Below are 19,945 nucleotides of genomic sequence, written 5' to 3' on the forward strand. Positions count from 1 at the left end.
TGAATTATACCAAGTTTAAGTGAGACTGATACAATACATTATACACATAACTACTAACAGGCTTTTATAACCATTAAATATTATAAGAATCTTCAATGGCCAGGAGCGTAAGATAGTTTTATCCGAATCTAAGCAAAGTTTTTTGGCTGTAAAGAGGGTTACGTACATCAAATCAGTTAAACAAAATATAGTAAAAATGTACTTTTTCGCTTGAACCGTTTTGCGCGTAGTGAAAAAATGGTTCAATACGGGTACTTTTTAACCTTTGCCGCAGGGCAAGATAAAGATTTCAGGCATATTTGGACCTACTTACCTGGGGTTGTAGAAACTTCTGTACTCATCAAATCTTTAGAAACGCATTTGTTTGTCTTTTTGGGGAAAACAAAACGTCCATTGTTCTATATGTTCTACAAAAATAAATTTGTTTTACGACAAAACAATTCTTCTTTCGCCCATGCTTATTGCTGTATAATTTCATTATCTTTATTAAAGTATAACTACGCACTTTCTTACGCAAAATAAAAAAAATGATCGTAACATCCTTCGGCATGTTTGCATACGTTCATTTCAGAGAATAAATTGAGGATAATGACCTGAATAACAACTTTTTTGACATGTTTACATACGTTCATTTCAGAGAATAAATTGAGGATAATGACCTGAATAATAATTTTTTTGACATGTTTACATACGTTCATTTCAGAGAATAAAATGAGGATAATGACCTGAATAACAACTTTTTTGATATGTTTACATAATTCATTTCAGAGAATAAAATGAGGATAATGTAATTTGATAGCAAACAATCTCTGACACGTTTACATATTTCATTTCCATTTAAATATTTTACATGCCATTTCTCATATAACAAATGCAATTATAAAGTATCAGAGAATATCTATTAGGCTTAAAATACGCGTTGTGAGAAAATAATAGAGTTTAGGTTACATAAATGTCTTATCATCCATTCAAACGGATAGAAGTATACGAAATATTTTCACACGGCACAGGTGCCACAATATCATGTTACTTCAGGAAAATATATCTTTAAAGTAGCAATCTGTCCCGTCATGGGTCTGTTCAAAACACTGTTTTCCTTTGGCGGCGTATGGCCATGTCTTTATGTTCATTGTACCATATGTATTGTTTATATTAAAACACAAAGGAGGCAGTTGATTCAAGCACAGCCTGAATGGTCGCTGGCTATCTTTCAAATGACCTTCCCCTTGTTGGGAAACCATAAAATATGTTTTGATGTTGTTTTATCACTAAACCAGGAATATAATGATGACCTGGTATAGCACAGCCACTTGCGTTAGACATAAGTTAAGACTTTCTTACGCTAGTCTGATATATATATATATAAATTCTAATTGAACCCTGAAGATTATCTTACGTCGGTAACCAAATGAGGCTGTCTCGAAAAGTATTTTAAAGGGGATAAGGGGCGGGAGGTGTTAATTTAGATTACGTTATACCGCTTCAAGAATTGGAATGAAATACAAAAAAAACAAAAAAAACAACAACAACCCCTTCTTCTTAAATCACATCTCGTTCGGTGAGTAAACATGTATCCGTGTTTACACACCGAACTCGACGTGATACAGGTCACCAGAAAAGCGTCCTATCATAATATCCATTTCATTTAACAGACAGACATGACCTTTAATCAGGGCCCATGTGCCTTAAGGTAGAACATCCCTAATTGGCATCATTTCAAACTATGTTCAGCTTGATTATTTCTTAATGTGTGTTTTTGATAAAAACGACATCACCCTAGATAAGAAAATATCTTTATTTCATTTATTTTTCTATATTTTAAAATTAATTTGGTATCAGAGTAGCAAAAAATATACTTGCTTTCAGAAATAATACATTATTGATCACATCATCAACAAATATAATCAAACTGTACTGAAATATCCATATGGTCTTAGATTTTAACACACTGTTTTGACCCATTAAAATGGAACCTTTGCGTATAAGAAAATCCACAACTTCTAGAAATACTCATGGCCTAGTCCTTATTAATAATTAACTGAATTTTGTTTTGGAACATTATGCCAAAAATCAGAATGTTGTACCGTCTCATTTAAAAAAAGAGATAAGGGCTTGCAATTCCCAACCACCTATTTCAGCCGTGATTGCAAGAAGGTAAATCTTTAAAGAAGCTAATATGTATGTGTAGAAATTAAATATATTACATTTTTATGAACATACTGTACAAACCTCTGTAAAAAAATGCTAGCTAATGAAAAAAAATGTGCTTCTAGATGGATTCGAACCGCTACTACGAAACCATCACACGATTTGTAGTCCTGTGCTTATCAACATAGTCTAAAACATTAAAATTGAAGAGTTTCAAGTGGAGGTTTTCATAGGGGATGCGCCACCTTAATGTCAATGTGCGACATAAAGTACTTAGGCAAATAAGTATTTACTTCGCTGATTTTCACTTCCCAGATGTAAACCCCGGTGATAACTCTTGCTACGACAAGTGTTTATCTTTCGGTAGCAGTTACGGCCTCGTCTTAACTGAACATTGCACGATATTCGATGCTTTAGGCATTAACAAGATGGATCTCAACTTAGATGACTTTATAACGCTGGTCACGCGGATTCCAACAATTGTATCCAACTAGTTTTTCATAGTATTTGTGATAAACTCGTGTGTTCTTAAAGTCGACGCTTTGAACTATATCGAAGATTTTATCACATCTCGCACACACACACGGCTTCTATTTTTTTTTTAATTTGATTCAACATTAAGCTAATACTTTTAAGTTACTAGGCGAGCTTACAATGACCCTTTTGATCAATTACGCCACACATCATCTGTATTTCTTTAAGTGCATTGTTTATGTAGCTGTTCATATGAGCAAAGTTATATGTATGTGTGTTGCATTATAGCATTATCTGGGGTTTTGCGGGTTTTCTGAAGCCTTACAAATGGAACTCGCCGGAAAATTACGTTCGACGATATTATATCGGTGTGTTTTAATACGATACAAATCAAATTCCACTATTCGAACACAAACTGACATTGAGCTTCACATTCTATCACGTTATACGCGTATTGCGGTCCTTTAGTTTAAGCCCGGAATTATAGTTATTCGGGTTTCCCAGCCTTATCCTCCGGTACAAACAAAATTAAACCGTTGTTATATACACACGTTACTTCGGAGACAATAGAGTCATTGGACTGTTACATGAATTTCAATAGCTCGATATTTACCTTTTATTTGTACCGGCATGGGGAAACCCAGTTAAGTTAATTCCGGGCTATAGTTTTAGTAGTTGCTAAACATTAGGATATTCGACCCGAACTGTATATTCGGTCCAATAATGTTCCACTTTCAATTAATGTCTCCCCTATCACCAGATACTAATTGTCTGTTGTACAAAAAGACAAAAAAGTACTTTGTTTCTGGCTTTATATAACTATCACGTATTTGTTTTATATGGGATAAGTGATTCAACTTATGTAAATAGTCAAATCGTTCTTTAAATCGTTCGGAGGAGACTGCAGTATTATTTCTTGAATGCAGCTTGAAAACTTTTGTTTGGCGCCATTTTAAGCGAAAAATGCTTCATTTGGATTTTAAATATTGCCACAAGACAAGAGTTCCGTGGTGCTACGGCAGACGACGGTCTTCAACAAGGGAGGTATTCGCGTAATGAAAATAAAAGTAGGTCCAAACGGGTTCTTTCTTTATCTTCTCTCGTGGGCAAGATAAGGGGTTCCAGCATGGCCACATATATAATACATACTTGTAAACGCTACATAGGCTAGCTTACTAATAAGGACAGAAATATGCTCCCTAAAAAGACGAAATCTTGCACCCTCTATAGATTACACTCTTAAGATTAAATCCTAAATTGAAGCCACCTGTTAAAAAATGTGACGAAAGAAATTGTGGTAGTGTGTAACCTATCTTGCCCGTTCACTCACTGATAACGTTAACAAAAGGTGCAACAGCATTTTGTGAGTTTTTAAGGTATAAGCATGTGATTCGGTAATTTAAATCAGTAAAAAGGGGAACAAATTATATTTATATAATAATATAGTTTAGCTTATTGTCTATTAAGCATCTACTAGTGTGTAATTAGATTTATGTGAAATTGAAGTAGATATACTTTTGCATTTTACTTTAGTTCAAACATCTGTCTTTCTGGTAGACACAGAGTTACTGTTCGTAAATCCATTGTGCAGAGTGAACGAATACAGAAGCCTCGCAACTTAAAGTTACTTTTAGCTGCAGCTTGTATTTTATCCTACTAAACAGGATAAATAATCAATTGTGCTTAAAGAATAAAACAAAATAGTTAAAAATGGTTTAAAATATGCAAATGTGTGAGATCAACCCATTATTAGAAATTTCGATTTGTATAAACAATATAGTTTCCTTATTCAGCATATTCTCGGCCCGGATTTTTTTTCTCGCTTAACGAGTTAAACTGGTTCTGAATACCACCTAGAAAGACACGTCTATATGTCACCACTTTGCGCAAACTCATTCAAATAACTCTAATAGTCGGCCCAAAAATGCCACAATATCAATTTTCTGACAGGGTGTTGTCTGTGAGTATACCACCTACTAGGTGTTGAATGGGACACGACCACCTACCATCCCATATAGGTCACCACTCTATGAAAGCTCGTTTACACTTTTAAAACACTCTAGAAGGTGTAGAAGGGACAGGCCAACCTACCACCATATACAGTTAAACTCGTTGCATCGTTTAAAGCACTCGCATAATTTGCAAAACATCGACACAATACCCGTGTTTATTTTGCTTGATACTCGCTAGAGTGAAGTCGTTGGAGTACCATCTAGATGTTGTAGGGGACACGCCCATCTACCATCCATTATGGGTCACCACTCTAAATATATCATTGATCGTTCAAACCACTCTCAAAGTCGGCCCAAATTCGCAACAAAACTCGTTTTTCTGTTCGGTCTGGTACGCCTGTGTGAAGTAGGTGGACAACGTGTTGATTAGGACATGCCTATCTACCAGTCTGAAAAGGTCGCCAAACTCGTTAGTTCGTTGAAATCACTAACACTGTCGGCCCCAAACCGTTTTTCGGCAGGGCTTTTTACTCACTAGAATAAATAAGGCGGAGTATCATCTTCTAGATGTTGTATACGTCCACCTACCATTCCGTATAGGTCACCACTATGGAAAAACTAGTCTTATTTAAAGCACTAGCAAAACCCGTTTTCCGGCTGGGTCTGGTATTCACCTGAGATATGCAGGCAGAATGTCACCTTGTTGTTGTTGTAGGGGATACACCCCCTACCACCCCATATAGGTCACTACTCAATGAAAACTCGTAAATTCGTTGAATAGACGCGGAAAATGAACTAAAAACCGGCTACGAATTGTCCTGTAAACGGAGTTCCATCAACAATAGCATTAGGAGACCAGACCTACATAAAACGTTTCATTTTAAGTCGTTATGCATTTTTTTAAAGTGAATTGTACTCTTCGTTTCATCTAATAAATTGTTATGGCAATTTTCAAAGTGTACTGGCATATTGAATTAATTATATATATATTGTAATTAATTATTAAAGGCCAACAAAGTTTTTACTGCAATATTTTTCTTTTTCAAACGGTTACACTGTGTTCATGCCCATGCCTCTGTGAATGGGGTTGCCTGACAGCTTCACATTTAGATATTTAGATGAGATCTGCCAACTTAAACTCTATCAAGCAGATTACAAAACAGCATATTTCCAACGAAGTAACGAAAACAACCGTCGAATTTCCATTTAGTCAATTATTAGTTTTATTCAGTGAGTTATTTAGAAGTGTGCGCGTGCTCATGCATACATGATAATATAAAGGCATTCGCGAGGCACATTATGATTTTCGGCTGCCGATGGAGCCTCGACGAAGACCAGCGGTGTTGTCCTATCAGGATCTGTCAAACTTGTCGGTAATTAGCCTCGCCGCATGAAGGGATGTCGGCGCCGACAAGTCATAAAGCCCTTATATAATAAATTTATATTTGTTATTTCAAAGTTGTTGTTTTTTTAACTTAGTCATTATTTTAATTGTTTAAACAGACACAACTCAATAACTTTAAGATACACATTTTGAACTTTGTACATTCAACCTAAAAAGCGTCCATATATGAACGTTTCGGGAACACTTGTTACAGATAAAGCCATGTATCTTTAATTTATATTTCTAATGACAATTTCCGTGGAATTTCAGTGAAACAAGCATTTTGTTTACATTACAAACAAAGTTAGTATTTACGATGCCCTTAGAGAGATCATTTGAACACATACATGAACAAAACATATCTTAAACGCTTAGTAACTGGTACAAGTAAAAGTACCCAACCTACCTTAATTACCTACGTAATTATTTCGCATTTTCTCAACAAATAGATGTGCACAACCCAACGCGGATAATGGTTCCTAGCATTACTTAGTACCTGCTGACTTTAAACACCGTCTGATCAAATTATGATATAGTTCATCTGAAGACTTTTAAGAAAACATTTTTTAATCAGTAACTTATAATTAGTACTCTTGTTTTGTTTATCACTTCATCGGGTCGCTGTAATGGTATAGCCATATGATGGCGGTGTTAATTTTTTAACAACACTTACACTTACAATTATTACTAACAATCACCAGGCGAACCTTCTACACAAAGGAATACAATAAAACACATTTTAATAATCGTAATGACACTGGATTTCTAAGGTACAGATTATGTATATTATAAGTAAGACCTTTTCAATACCTAAGTATCTCTTATCTAAATTTATCTGGTGATTCGGCAAGTATTTAAAACTAACATTAGTATATTCAGAGCAGTGAAACATATTCACGATAGGATTTATATGTTGAGTATACTCTTCCATATAAGTGAAGTCCTTAACAGAGGCGGGTGGGGAGACGATTTATTGTCCTGTGAAAACCTCTGCCCGGGTACTCACGCCTCAATCTCAACTTTCATAGGTCTTTCAAGGATCGCGGCATGCAACAAAGGCGCAATAGATTGACAAAGAACTCTATGAAATTTTCCTTTACATCTGGTGGAACCATAGTTTGACGAACAACTTGTTACATCACAAGTCTTGGTAAGCTCATTGCGATAAACTGAAATGTCTCCTCAAGAAAGATGGACAACGCATTCTGTGAACAGGAGTCCACGCCTGCTTCGAACATCAGAACAACATATGAGGATGGAGCAATACGCTCCATGTCTTTCTTTTGTTTTCCTTTGTCTTGAACTCTATGTTCCCACAAGTCGCAATGTGATGCATGATTAAAGATATGTTCGTGTTTTTCAAAGTCTAACTTTGGATTCTCATACAGACATACTATTTGGCAGATTAATATCCGCCCCGCAAGTGTTATGGTAAACATTTCAGGAAATCGACTTGCTCGTTCTGTGATTTTTAACAAAATTGATCAAGACTTAAATGAGTCGCGCCCTAAAGCATTTATGTTTCTACCATTTTGTTACAGGATTTCAAAATTGTCTGCTATAACGCTTGCTGGGACCTCCTCATTTTCGCCGGTGCTAAGTAAGGATGTAACGAGTTGATGATCCTCGTCCTCTTCACAATCCCTTGAAAGTATGTTGACTGAATTAAAACCGACGTATTCAGGGTTTATTGAAGACAAATGTGAATGTATGAATTTGATTTCTGAGCTGCACTCCTGGTATCCAAATATTGTCGCAAGGCGAATAAAAGTTAAAAGGTGAATTTTACTCCAAACGCAACACTTGTTCAAAGATGTATCATAGAAATGCTTATTCCCAAGCGATGTTTTAAACTCCGTAAAGAAAACTTGAATAAAACGAGGTCTGTTAAAAAGTACACAGAAAGGAACACTACTGTATATCGCAATGTAATCAATGCGCCCCTTCTTGTTAGCTATAAGACATGGATGAAACTCTTCCTTCGAATTATTCTTGTTGCATGTCCAGATTCGGCCAATTGGCCTGAAAGTTGATTGGCAATGTGAAAGAATTCGAGAGAACATTATACAACTCGCAGATCAGCCATGACAGTGCCGTCCGATCTTAATGCAAAACCAATATGCACAACAAGGACTTGTATTGAATTTACTGGTGGTTTTTCATTGCGATTGAGCAACTATGGTTTGGTGAGTAAACCGGACAAAGTTTGCGACACTAAAGTAGACTACAGCACTAGTAAAACAATGGAAACTACAGGTCCACGCCATGCCTTCAATTAAAACATACCAAAAAGAGACATATAACGCTCCAGGACAAAACATAGCAAGCAAAACATCACTATTGGTAAATGCTAGTTACTATAGTTTATTGAACAAGAATTCAGATCTTACCAGGGAGGTTTAAAATGTTCATGAAAACTTGACTAATAAAGTTATCGACTGATAGCACATACATATTTTTGCTATCCACTGAAACGATTTAAACCATAGTATCGACTTATTCAGTAGCCAATTGTTTACAACTGTTTTATTGTTTTGTTTTTTTCAAAGTAAGGCAATTTGTTTTTTGATTGGTTAAAATATATTTAATATTTAATATTTACCAATCAATAGTTTAAATGCGGAAACTAGCAAAAAGTTAACCTATAAACGAGTTCATGCAATTGCCTGCTAGTGTCTTTCAACGCGTAGGCGAGTAAATACATTAGTCATGTAACGTTGTAGTTTAATTGTTATTTAAACTTGTTGTATTTGTGGTTAACTTCTATCCCCTTCTTGCTTAATAATATTTTGTCAATGGTAATGAAAAACATATAAGACAATGTTAATTTTACCTTTTGTCCCCTGTTTCTGTTTAACTCAGCAAGGAGGTCATTACATTATGGAGTCCCAAAGATGATGCAAAAAAGTCCTTAGAAATCTATTCAATTTTGGCAGTACTGTTTGTGATGCACGGCTATCCTATTTTAATATGTATCTATGACATGTGGTATTCAGCGAACATTTATACCTAAATGCACAACACTTCCGCTTCCAACTCTTGACTTGATACTAACTCTTTCCCCATCGAAATGTATTTCTGAAACACTAGAAATGTAAACATTTTCTCAACCTACTTCGATATTTCCTCGTCAACCACTTAAGTTTAGAAGCAAGAAATAGAAATTACTATTAGAAGGCCTCTTCTCAGGTCTATTTTTTATTATATTTGCTAAGCTATTATAACTTGGGTTAGTGCTGGTCTCGACCATTGTGTCATTGTTTATTATATAATAAAGTAAATAATAACATATGAAATATTTTATTTGAAATCTGAAAAAAATACACTTACATACAAACAGTATCTAGATGGATAACACCTAGCCAAAAAACTTTGAAAATACTGTTTATATATTTTTATCAGATACTAAACATTGTTTCCGGTTTAAAATAACCATCACATTGTTTTCTGTATTACACATGTAATACCACTCCGAAGGTTTTTGAATAATTTATTTGGAAACAAGAATTGCTTAACTGGTAATATTCCAGCAAGTCATAGTTTTATTTATCATTTTGTTTTTACGATAACGATTTAATTGAATAAAGTAGTTCATTTTCCATTTAAACAATAAGAGGAAAACGTGACATTTCCTCTTTATTTCATGAATAACATCCATAAAACGTTCATCACTGTTATTTTAAAAAGGAAATTATGTCGTGCAAATACTGCAAACTATGACGTCCTGAAACCGTGTGAGACGTCACCATTTAAAAAAGGCTCGCTTACCTAGAACATTTCTAAGCTCGTTGAATAAGATTGTGTATCATATGACGACTCATGACATATCCTTTATATATTAGAAATATAATCATTTTTAAGTACACTTGGTTATAATTCCCAGTTTACAAACTTCGATATTGAAATACCTCACATCGGTTAGATTTGTTCACAGTATGTCAAACTGCACATTGTTTTCATAAAAGCGTTCTTATATAACTTCACACTTGAAACGCCGCTTTGCGGCAACACATGCATTTTAAATCAAAATAAATAAATAATGGAATATAACCTATCGAAATCATGCTTTTTGGAAAAGGTTTTCCCCACATAGCGACATGTTCTTTCATTAAATGATCACACGTAGATTAAACAATTGTAACATCAGCTACATGACATCCGTGAAGTTTGTTCGAAGTATGTTATGATGAACCTAAAACTAATGTTCATGTTTTCATAAAAAGGTACTATGTTGTACATAATGGAGACGCAACAATACGACAAAATATTGCTTTCAACATCAAAGAATGGAAAATAAAAACGCTTTTGGCTTTAGAGAGCGCGACATAAATGACAAGTGAAACATTGTCCACGTCCCAACATATTGTTCTAGACTTGTGTTTTGCGACCAAACAACGTATTTGGAATTTATATCTTGACAGGCTGGATAATGGAAGGCTCAGTCAAAGCTTTAAAATACATGTTTACAGCTGGATTCTGGCTACATTTAGGTGAATAATATACGCATGTGTCTATGCAACTAAAACAGACGCGTAAGCGCTCTGGCTTAATACATAGTGATTGAAATCTGGGTCCAGTAGCCCTTTGAATCTTACTATGTATGATTGGATATTTTATGCTTTTATTTATTATTAATTAAACGAACGTGTATACTTAAACATGTACTGTTTCCATTTGAGAATAATGTTAATTGAAACAACATCTTTCATATCTTTCAAATATATATATTAGTAATAGTTTTGTAATAAACACGACATTTAAATGACTGTTCTAAGGCGGTACTTTACAATCCTTGATTAACACCAATTCCATAGTTTTATACATAATATATGTAGTGTGTTGTTTGTGGAGATTTGGGTTATTGTTCCGTGTTTCTGGTTTGTGGGAATTTGTTTTCTTTTTCTGTTCTGTTTCATTGGTGATGACCCTGTGGCATTGAACCGGGTTGGCGTTTAAACTTCCGACTGCTTGGCTTGTTTTTGTAGGTTTTTAGATAAATATTGGATAAGTGGCGCACACATACACAAGAAAAATACATATCGCCCTCATCAGTGCATGGTTGATTGAGACTATTTCATTTTAAGTGACAATTGGCTCAGTTGATGGATGTATATAGTATTAGCTTTAAGCATTTGTCCAATATATCTACAAAAAGGCTTTATGTGATTAAAGCATTATTTATTCGGTTCTGTTGTCGCGGGAACTTGATGTTCTTAGTTAGTTTATTCATATTCTTAATCGCCAAGTGTTTTAAAAATATTTCAAAGGTTACCTAACAAAAGTATTTATTTTTATTTTATAATTTCAAGTTGCATTTGGACATCAAAATAGTTCATTTAGAAGTGAATATATGTTTACCTTATAACTTAATATTAGCCAGTCTTTATGGAGCAATTAGTTCATTTATGTCCATATATTGAATTCTGCAATGCTTTAATACGGCAAATTATTTTCTTGTACGGAATGGGTTTATTATCCTCTCCGTGACCCTTGACTCATTTCAAACTGATTTATTTGAAGTGTTAATTTAGAAGCAAACTCTTTAATAATAATTGTATATCTGGACTCAGTAATAACTATCCTTATAAAATGATGGATGACCAGTTCATTTGATAGCACATATCTTTATCTTTCTGACCTATGTATAAATACTTGGACCTTTTACAGAAGTTATTTTATCATCGACGCGAGAGTGCGAACATGGCTTTCATATCTGAGTTATTGCAAATCGTAACATAATACATATTATATTGCGATTGTATAGATATGATTACGAATAGAAATCATAGTAAAGCTTGAAAAAAGTGATACTCGAGTGATTTGAAAAGACAAATCATAGATACTAGACTACAAGTCTAAAGTAATAGAGTAATTTCGATTCATAGTAACGGTTGAAAAACTCAACAAATAGGATAAAACATCCAGAAAGGTGAGGATTCATAATATGGAATTGAAACTTGACTGGATACTTATCGAACTGATCATAAATGTTAGCCGTAGTAATAAATCAAACACTGGAGTAATGGGAATGGTAGTACATGATGCAACACTTGACTGGTTACTATTTTTACTTAAAGTAAATGCTAGCCATAATAATGAATGAAGCCGTAGAGTGATCAGGAATTGTAGTAAAGGATGGAATACCGAACTACAAGAAAAACGAATCGGTAAACAAGAGAAACCTCGGGAACAGCGTACAGATAAAAACTCTCGCGATAACCTATTACAGAACATGATGGAAAACTTGACTGATTACGAGTTAGAGGCATGGTCAAATCCTGACAATGTTTATCAAATTGACCTTACGACAGCGGCTTCTAAGCCACGCCCCCTGATATCAAGGGAGCGAACTCTGTCTATGTCCGTCAAACAAACGAGGAAGTAATGGCGTCTCGTGTCGTTTCGCTTTCCGATATTCCTGACAAATTATCATAAATGTGAAATTACAATGCGAAAAAAATAGAAGTCAAAGGAATTTGTAACTGGCTGCTACATCGGAAGGCTCGATATATCATTAGAAAATGACGATATCTAACATTTACGGAGTGAAATCTATCCAAGTCAGAGAAAATCGGATAGCCGCCATATTGTCAATATTGACATCGATACAATGGAAAAGCGTGTGTGTGACGCATACTGTAAATGCAAACAAGGGTAAGTTTAACTTTTAATAACACCGGTCCTTCTTACAGTATTGTTGAAACACAGATTAAATTATCGCACAATATGAGTAAATCATAAATGGCCCGAATGGGGAACCCGGAAGTGACATTAAATAACAGTTACATGCCAGCTATACAGTATAACCTTGTATTCTATAGTGTGAGCAGAAATGGTTTATTGGGGTTATGCTAGTTCTGGCTTCCATAACTTTAATGTTGATATTTATTTTTTTGATGTTTACAACACATTAAAGTTATGGCGTAATCCCCATAGTAAAGTCAACCAGAATCAATTGAGTGTGATGATGCAATGCAATCACATGACCATGATGACGTCGATGGATTCTATTTATAGTATCGGATTCACATTGTTCATTTAGTTGAATCCAATTGAAGTAAGGCTGAAAATACCTTTTGATAAGTAAAAACAATTGATTTATTCCAAATTTGTTATTAGTTATTTACTAATTATTCGAAATAGAAAAAATAACAGCAAAATAAACACTACATTTGTGAGTTCAAATGTAGGTCAAATGGGTATTTTCTGAAAATCTTGGTGTCACGTGATTAAATTTGAACACAACTATGACCTAGTTAAGGAATGCTTGTAAAAGGATTAATTAAAATGCTAATTCAACTATCTTTAAAGAGTTTTTTGGTGTTGAAAATGTGTTTGTGAACTACATTTTTCTTCATTTACCTGAGGATACAGTTATTTTGTATGTACAATGCATACAAGTGAAATAACAGCGTGACATAAAAATGTCACGAATTCTGGTAGGGTTTGGATACGGCGTTCTCTTCAGCGAACACACCCAAAAAGGTAATATATAACGTGTTCGCTGAAGTTCTTTAGCTAGGGTTATGCATAAAAAGTTTCAGTTCTAAGCGATTGAACACTCTCCCTTATGAATAATAATGTAATAGTTGACAAGTGACAATCGTGGGTGATACCAATCTGTAACTTTTGCATTGCTCAAACATTCACATGCTTTGATTTTTGTTCTTACAGAAATTGTGGAACATGTTCACACACTCTGGCTGTAAAAGTAGACCTGGGAGGAAAAGTGCCCCCGGTGTGGGGCTCGAACTCACAACCACCAGAACCGCCTTAACCAACTAAGCTGACCGGGCAGCTGGTTCTAACCCACACACACTACCCTCCCCCCATTTACCGGTTAAGGCTGGTGGAGGGTCTCCTGCTATTTAACGTTGACACCATTAAAGTATTCTGATTGATGGAGATAAGGAAGTCCTCTTATTATTGTCTTCAACAAGCCTACCGCCACAGGGGACCTAGCATAAGACCGGAAACCGCCGCCCCCCCCCCCCCCCCCACACACACACACACACATGATATTTGCCAGTCCAGGCAATGTCAACCACAAGAGAAAACCAGTGATGACAAGTTTTACAAATAATCGGTAGGACCTATTTTAAAGCTTTTTATAACATTTGGTTTTACTTTGCTGTACAAAAGTAATGGACTATTTGTTCAGAGAAAAACAACAACCACAAAACATTAGCTATTATCTTGTCAATATTTCATTATGATATACATGTAGAAAGCAAACATCAAAGGCAGTAGCATTTACAGCTAGTATTAAAATATTTAACAATACATGTAACTGATTTATTTTAATATTGGCATCTTTTATTTATTTCAGGAAAGTGTGGTCTTTTGAAGAGGGTTCTTGAAGTTGTTCAGCATGTTGTTTTGATGGATTCTTGGAAGGATGTACCTCTATGATGTTAGCTTCAGTTCTGGAGTATAACACCAGTTGTTGCATATTTAATAACAGATTTATTAAATACATTGTTGTTTTACAAACATTACTTAAATTTTGATATTTCTGTGGTGTTTATGTATGATATTGTAGGTGAATATCTCTTTATTGCAATGGCAAATATATTTTAAAATATATAGCATTAGCAGAAGTTATTTTTCACTGTTAAAGCTGCACTTTCACAGATTGATCACTTTGACAACTTACACAGGATTTGATTGCATTTATCATATTTTGGCTCGGAGAAGTTTGCTTTGTGATTTATATATTAGGTCTTAATTTAAAGAATGCCAAAATAAGCCGATTCTGAGACAAAAAGTGTCAAACTAGAATTCTGTGAGAGTGCAACTTTAAGAATACTGTTAATCGAGTGTGCATGTGATCCGGACTCTGAACATTGGATGAACTATCATTAAATATTGTAGATTAACGTAAATGGCCCAAAATATAAGAATAACAATGAAAATATGTACATGTTTGACTTGTTCTTTATTCATAATAAGTCTAAGTCTTTACAGCACATGTTTGGCAGAATCAAGTTCTAATGAACATAATAATTAATTTAAATGTACAGGGAAATAAATTGTTTTACTGGTATACAGAAAATAATACCTTAACGATTCTGACCGATCTGTTCTCGTTTTGTTTTGGTGGCTCAAATATTTATCTGAGTTTTGGAGGAGGCCTAGCTGGTGTGAGCTGGTCAAATACAGTAGCTGCTTGAGGGTCAGGGTTTTCTTGATTGGATTTCCCGTCGACAAAGTGCTGATATGAAAATAAGAAATCTATGAAATGTGTCGGAATGACAGCTAGAAAAGCCATTGTTTACATAGGAACCATACGAGTAGATGAGATTCGGAAGCATGCGATGGTTCGGACAAAAATTTAGTTGTACGATATTTCCTGATTTACTTTGAAAGCAAAGCAGTTTATAAAAACTACATAACGGTATCAACAAAAATACCTCTATCTTGAATGAAATCAATCGTGTCCATGTTGAACCGGATATTAAATGGCCATTAATGCCGATTTGACAACACAAGCCAAAGCATAAATGTACGATGTTTATAGTTTAAAAATAGTAACACTTATTTAGGTCATGCACGGACAATTTCAGTATTAAATAAATTTTGAGTGGATTGAAATAAGTAATTTTGTTCAAAAAATACTTTTGTACAGACGTATAGATGTTTCGCCTTTGAACGATGTTTCAAAATTTCCAAGATCAGCTGTTGATGAGGTCTTCCACAGAGTCTGATACAGCACTTGCATTTTTCTAAATAACTCGCTGGTTTCGAATACGGAACGAATTGGAAGCCATCTTTAGTCGGCCTGGCTACCTTGTATCCGAATTACAAGTGCCATGACAACACCTTTTTACCATAATACTTAAAAAGGCGAGGAATTGCCAGTGCATGTATATGACGGACTCTGGTCAGTTTGACGGACAAAATGGCGGATAGCAACACGGCTTATCAGCCCTACATTCTGATTGGCTGATAGGACCTGTCAATCAAATCCTGTCGTAAGGTCAATTGGAATTAAAGTAGCAATGATTGCTGTCGCTATCGTGGTTCTTGTTTTCTCTAGTGTATCAGTAGTGGCATTTCAAAGGACAAGACATATACCTAAAACAGCCAAATTCTTGTCGATTGCTCTGCTTCTGTTTGATATCACCACCTCATTTACATTTGCTGTGAGAAAATTTGTGGTCAATGCAAAACTGAATTTTGCAATACAGTTTTTTGGAATGGGATGGAGTTTTGTGGCTTACGTCAACGTTGCTATGCTGTGCATTGAACGTCTCATTTTGTTTCAGTGGCCGAACTTCTACATTCGCAACGTTTCATATTCGGTTACAGTGAAAGTATCTATCATTATATGGACAGTCTATTTAGCCACTTTGACTCTCTTAGTAGTAAGTTGCTTTGTTGAACATATAGAAGAAAATGTACATGCGACACGTATATGTCTGGAAGGGTTCATTGTTGTTTGGATAAGCGCTACATACGTTACAGCAGCAGCGATATCATCGGCATGCTTGCTGAGTATTTTGAAAATTATTCTGAAACAGAAACACACGATAACTCAACAGAATATGAATGCTAATGTTAAAAGAGAAAACATCAACAGATCAGTTTTAGCTGTGTTTGTACTTTTTTTAATTACTTGATAACCGATTGTATATACATAGCCGTGGCCGCAGTTGTATCAGACATTGTAGTTCGTAAATATTTTGTAGATGGGATGATGCTTATAAATGGGTTTGTTGATGTATTTGTATATATTTTGTGGTTTAAAAAATGTCGTTTAGAAATGCTACGTTTGTTAGCTTCTCTCGTACCTCGGCTCAAAACGAGATTTGAGGACATGCGGATTGAAGTGTTTGAGATTCCCTCACATGTAACCAGACGAGACAATAGCAATATATCGTAGACTTAATGTATACTGACATGACTTGTGTTATTCCTTTATATATGATGTTGATATACCACTTAGAGTATATTATATTGCATTAAATTTTGTCATTGTGTGTACTACTCAGTGCCTGCTTCACTATATTTCTGTTTAGATATCTTCTATTTTTTCTGTTGCATCATTCATTAATTGTATTTTTGACTGTAGTAAATTAAGCTTTTTTGTAGTTCAGTCTTGTCGTTTAATCATCCTATAATAAATTGTTAAAGCTGAACTCTCACAGATTGACAGTTTGATATTTGTTTGTTCTTATCTCAAATTTAGCTGACTTTGGTGTCAATGCCTTCAATTTAGTCATATAAGATAACTCACAATAGAATAGATCTCAATTGTTTGAAAAACGGCCAAAAATCATTTGTCTTAAAGCGTTAGTAACGCTTATAACCACAAAACATCCATTTCCGACCATAAATATGAAGAACTGCGATCAAATTTTAGTCAGCCTTTAAGCACTGGTTTCCAGACATTTAAGCAAAAAAAGCTTATTCCAAGACAATTTTTTTGGCCAAAATTAACAATCTGTGAGAGTGCAGCTTCAATGGTAACGATCGGAATGAATACCCACTGTTAATCTTATTACCACTTAACACTCATACGAATCAGTAAGACATGTTCAATGGTACCTGCATATTAACGAATCAGTAAGACTTGTTCAATGGTACCGGCATCTTATCGAATCAGTAAGACATGTTCAATGGTATCGGCATATTAACGAATCAGTAAGACATGTTCAATGGTATCGGCATATTAACGAATCAGTAAGACATGTTCAATCGTATCGGCATATTAACGAATCAGTAAGACATGTTGAATGGTACCGGCATATTAACGAATCAGTAAGACATGTTCAATGGTACCGGCATATTAACGAATCAGGAAGACATGTTCAATGGTATCGGCATATTAACGAATCAGTAAGACACCGGCATCTTCAAGAAGTAGTAAGACATATTTATGTGTTTGATGAAAAAATGTTCATGAAAAACTTTAAATTCAAGTTAAAAAAACAACAACAACAACATAAGATTTAAGTTAAAATGAATCAATATGATACGAGGAGAAAATATTTTAAAATGTAACTGAAAAAAGTAGTTATTTCAAGGTGCTTATTCAACTGTACGCTTGCAAACCGGTAGCGTAGCCAGACCAAATAATAGTACAGGACGCTAGAGCGACCGGCGGCATTTTACCCCTACCTAGATATTTTTCATTTAAAGCGTTTTTTCCTGCCATATGTAAAAATATTTTCATAAATAGAACACTGCCATACCAGTAAGATTTTAATGGATATATATCAAATAAGAACATACCCACGGCACCTTTTAGACTTTATGTCATATAACATGTTTATTTTTTTCAGATAAATTTATATTTTGATTTTTATTCAGGGCAAACCGCTTTTTTGATTGGTAAGATTCGTGGCGCTGGTTGTCATTCAACTATTAAATTGATTAAAAAGGAATTGTATTTTGCCAAATAATGAAAGCGCTTACAATACACCTCCGAAAATTGACAAGGCGAAACCAGGCCCAAATTAGTGTCGTCTAATAAAATACATAGATATAATAATGAAAATATTGGCTATATCCATCCGTAGGATTGAGAAATCAACTTAGCCCAAAAAAGGTACACGTTACTAACAGTATCTGATAGCATAACACTGATGCCTTGCGTATACCAACGAATTGATATTGAATCAAGTATTTTGTTATGTTTCATTATATCAAATGTCAATAACAGATTATCCACGACCCATTAATTAATCTATGACCATTAAGGGTGTTTGTTGCCATATCAAAGGAGGCTTTCGTACAAAACAGATGTTCAATATATTTGAAACTGGGGAACATTTTAGGTGTATAACATGTATCTGTCGGTTCAGGAAAAATCAACATTTGCTAGCGAATTAATTCTAGTCAACACATTTTGTTATTACCAAATAATATATGCTAAATCACACACGATTGAAAGACAATAACTCTACCATACCAAAGACTTTGTCCATTAAAAACTATTTTGATGATGATTTCTTTTGCACTGTGTGACGTCGTCATTCAAATAAAGCATTTTGGTCCACAATAATGTTCGTGTAATTATGGGAATTTAGGGACGAACGGGCAGTTACACAGAGAATAACCGTGATTACATATTTTATTTGGACTGAAAAATGGTATCATTTTAGACAAGTTTCGGTACTTTTCAAGCAAAATTACACAATAAGTAAAATTGTGTTTGTCAAATTAGTTTTAAATAATTGTAAAACCCATCTCATCATTGCTTTAGAAACTAGCCCAGATGGAGTAAATCGTCGACGATTTTTTACAATCTTCTATAATTTCGTGACAAAAATGGGATTTTTATATTATTGTATTCGTAGTAAAAGCTCTTTATCGATATATTGGTAGAAACACAATTGCTGCCTACAATTATGAAGATTTTATTTGCACACGAACGTTTTGGACAATTAGGGATTCGCATACCCCAACTGGAACAGATCCCGATTCAATCAACAGAATAACCGTTATACGTTCTCTTGTTCAATATGTAACTTTATATAAAGATATTGTCGTTTGTCGTTCTGTTGTACTATATGAAATATGGTGTCAATTTTATTTCTATTGTTAAATATATAAATATGATGTCACTTGTCGTTATGTTGTTATATATATGTAGATATGATGTCATTTGTGGTTTTGTCTTGTTGTTCTATACATGTATATACATTTTATTTGATTTGTCGGTCTAATAAATCTGATTCAATTTTTCGTTCTATTCGTTCAAAATATAATGGCATGAGTCGCACTGCATTACTGTATATTGTAACTTTGAATATTTCAGTGATTAACTCGCAATAGTGTGTTACTTTGTGCGTGTGTTTGAGAAATTAGTATGTTTTAATTGATTATGCGGAAAATGAAAGTATTCCATTTGTTTTTTGAAAAGTGGTTATTTTTTTTATTCTAGAACTGAATTGATGATGCAGTGATTGTTTCTCTTTTATAACTTGTATAATTGACAATTAAAATTATAGTTTATATTTTCACATGGGTATAGCGCTGA

General features: G+C 34.4%; 2 long non-coding RNA genes across 2 annotated transcripts; one reads left to right on the forward strand and one right to left on the reverse strand.

Annotated features, from left to right (window-relative positions):
• The first annotated feature begins 12,262 nt into the window (after positions 1–12,262).
• LOC128215340 (uncharacterized) lies at positions 12,263–14,879 on the forward strand. Its single transcript, XR_008258030.1, has 3 exons — positions 12,263–12,612; positions 13,633–14,044; positions 14,288–14,879. It is a non-coding gene; the product is annotated as an uncharacterized LOC128215340 (long non-coding RNA).
• On the reverse strand, positions 14,138–15,517 carry LOC128215341 (uncharacterized). Its single transcript, XR_008258031.1, has 3 exons — positions 15,372–15,517; positions 15,020–15,172; positions 14,138–14,384 (listed from the first exon to the last, which is right to left on the reverse strand). It is a non-coding gene; the product is annotated as an uncharacterized LOC128215341 (long non-coding RNA).
• Between the last annotated feature and the right edge of the window lie 4,428 nt (positions 15,518–19,945).

The sequence above is a fragment of the Mya arenaria genome, chromosome 13, assembly GCF_026914265.1.
Source record: "Mya arenaria isolate MELC-2E11 chromosome 13, ASM2691426v1".
Classification (NCBI taxonomy): domain Eukaryota; kingdom Metazoa; phylum Mollusca; class Bivalvia; order Myida; family Myidae; genus Mya; species Mya arenaria.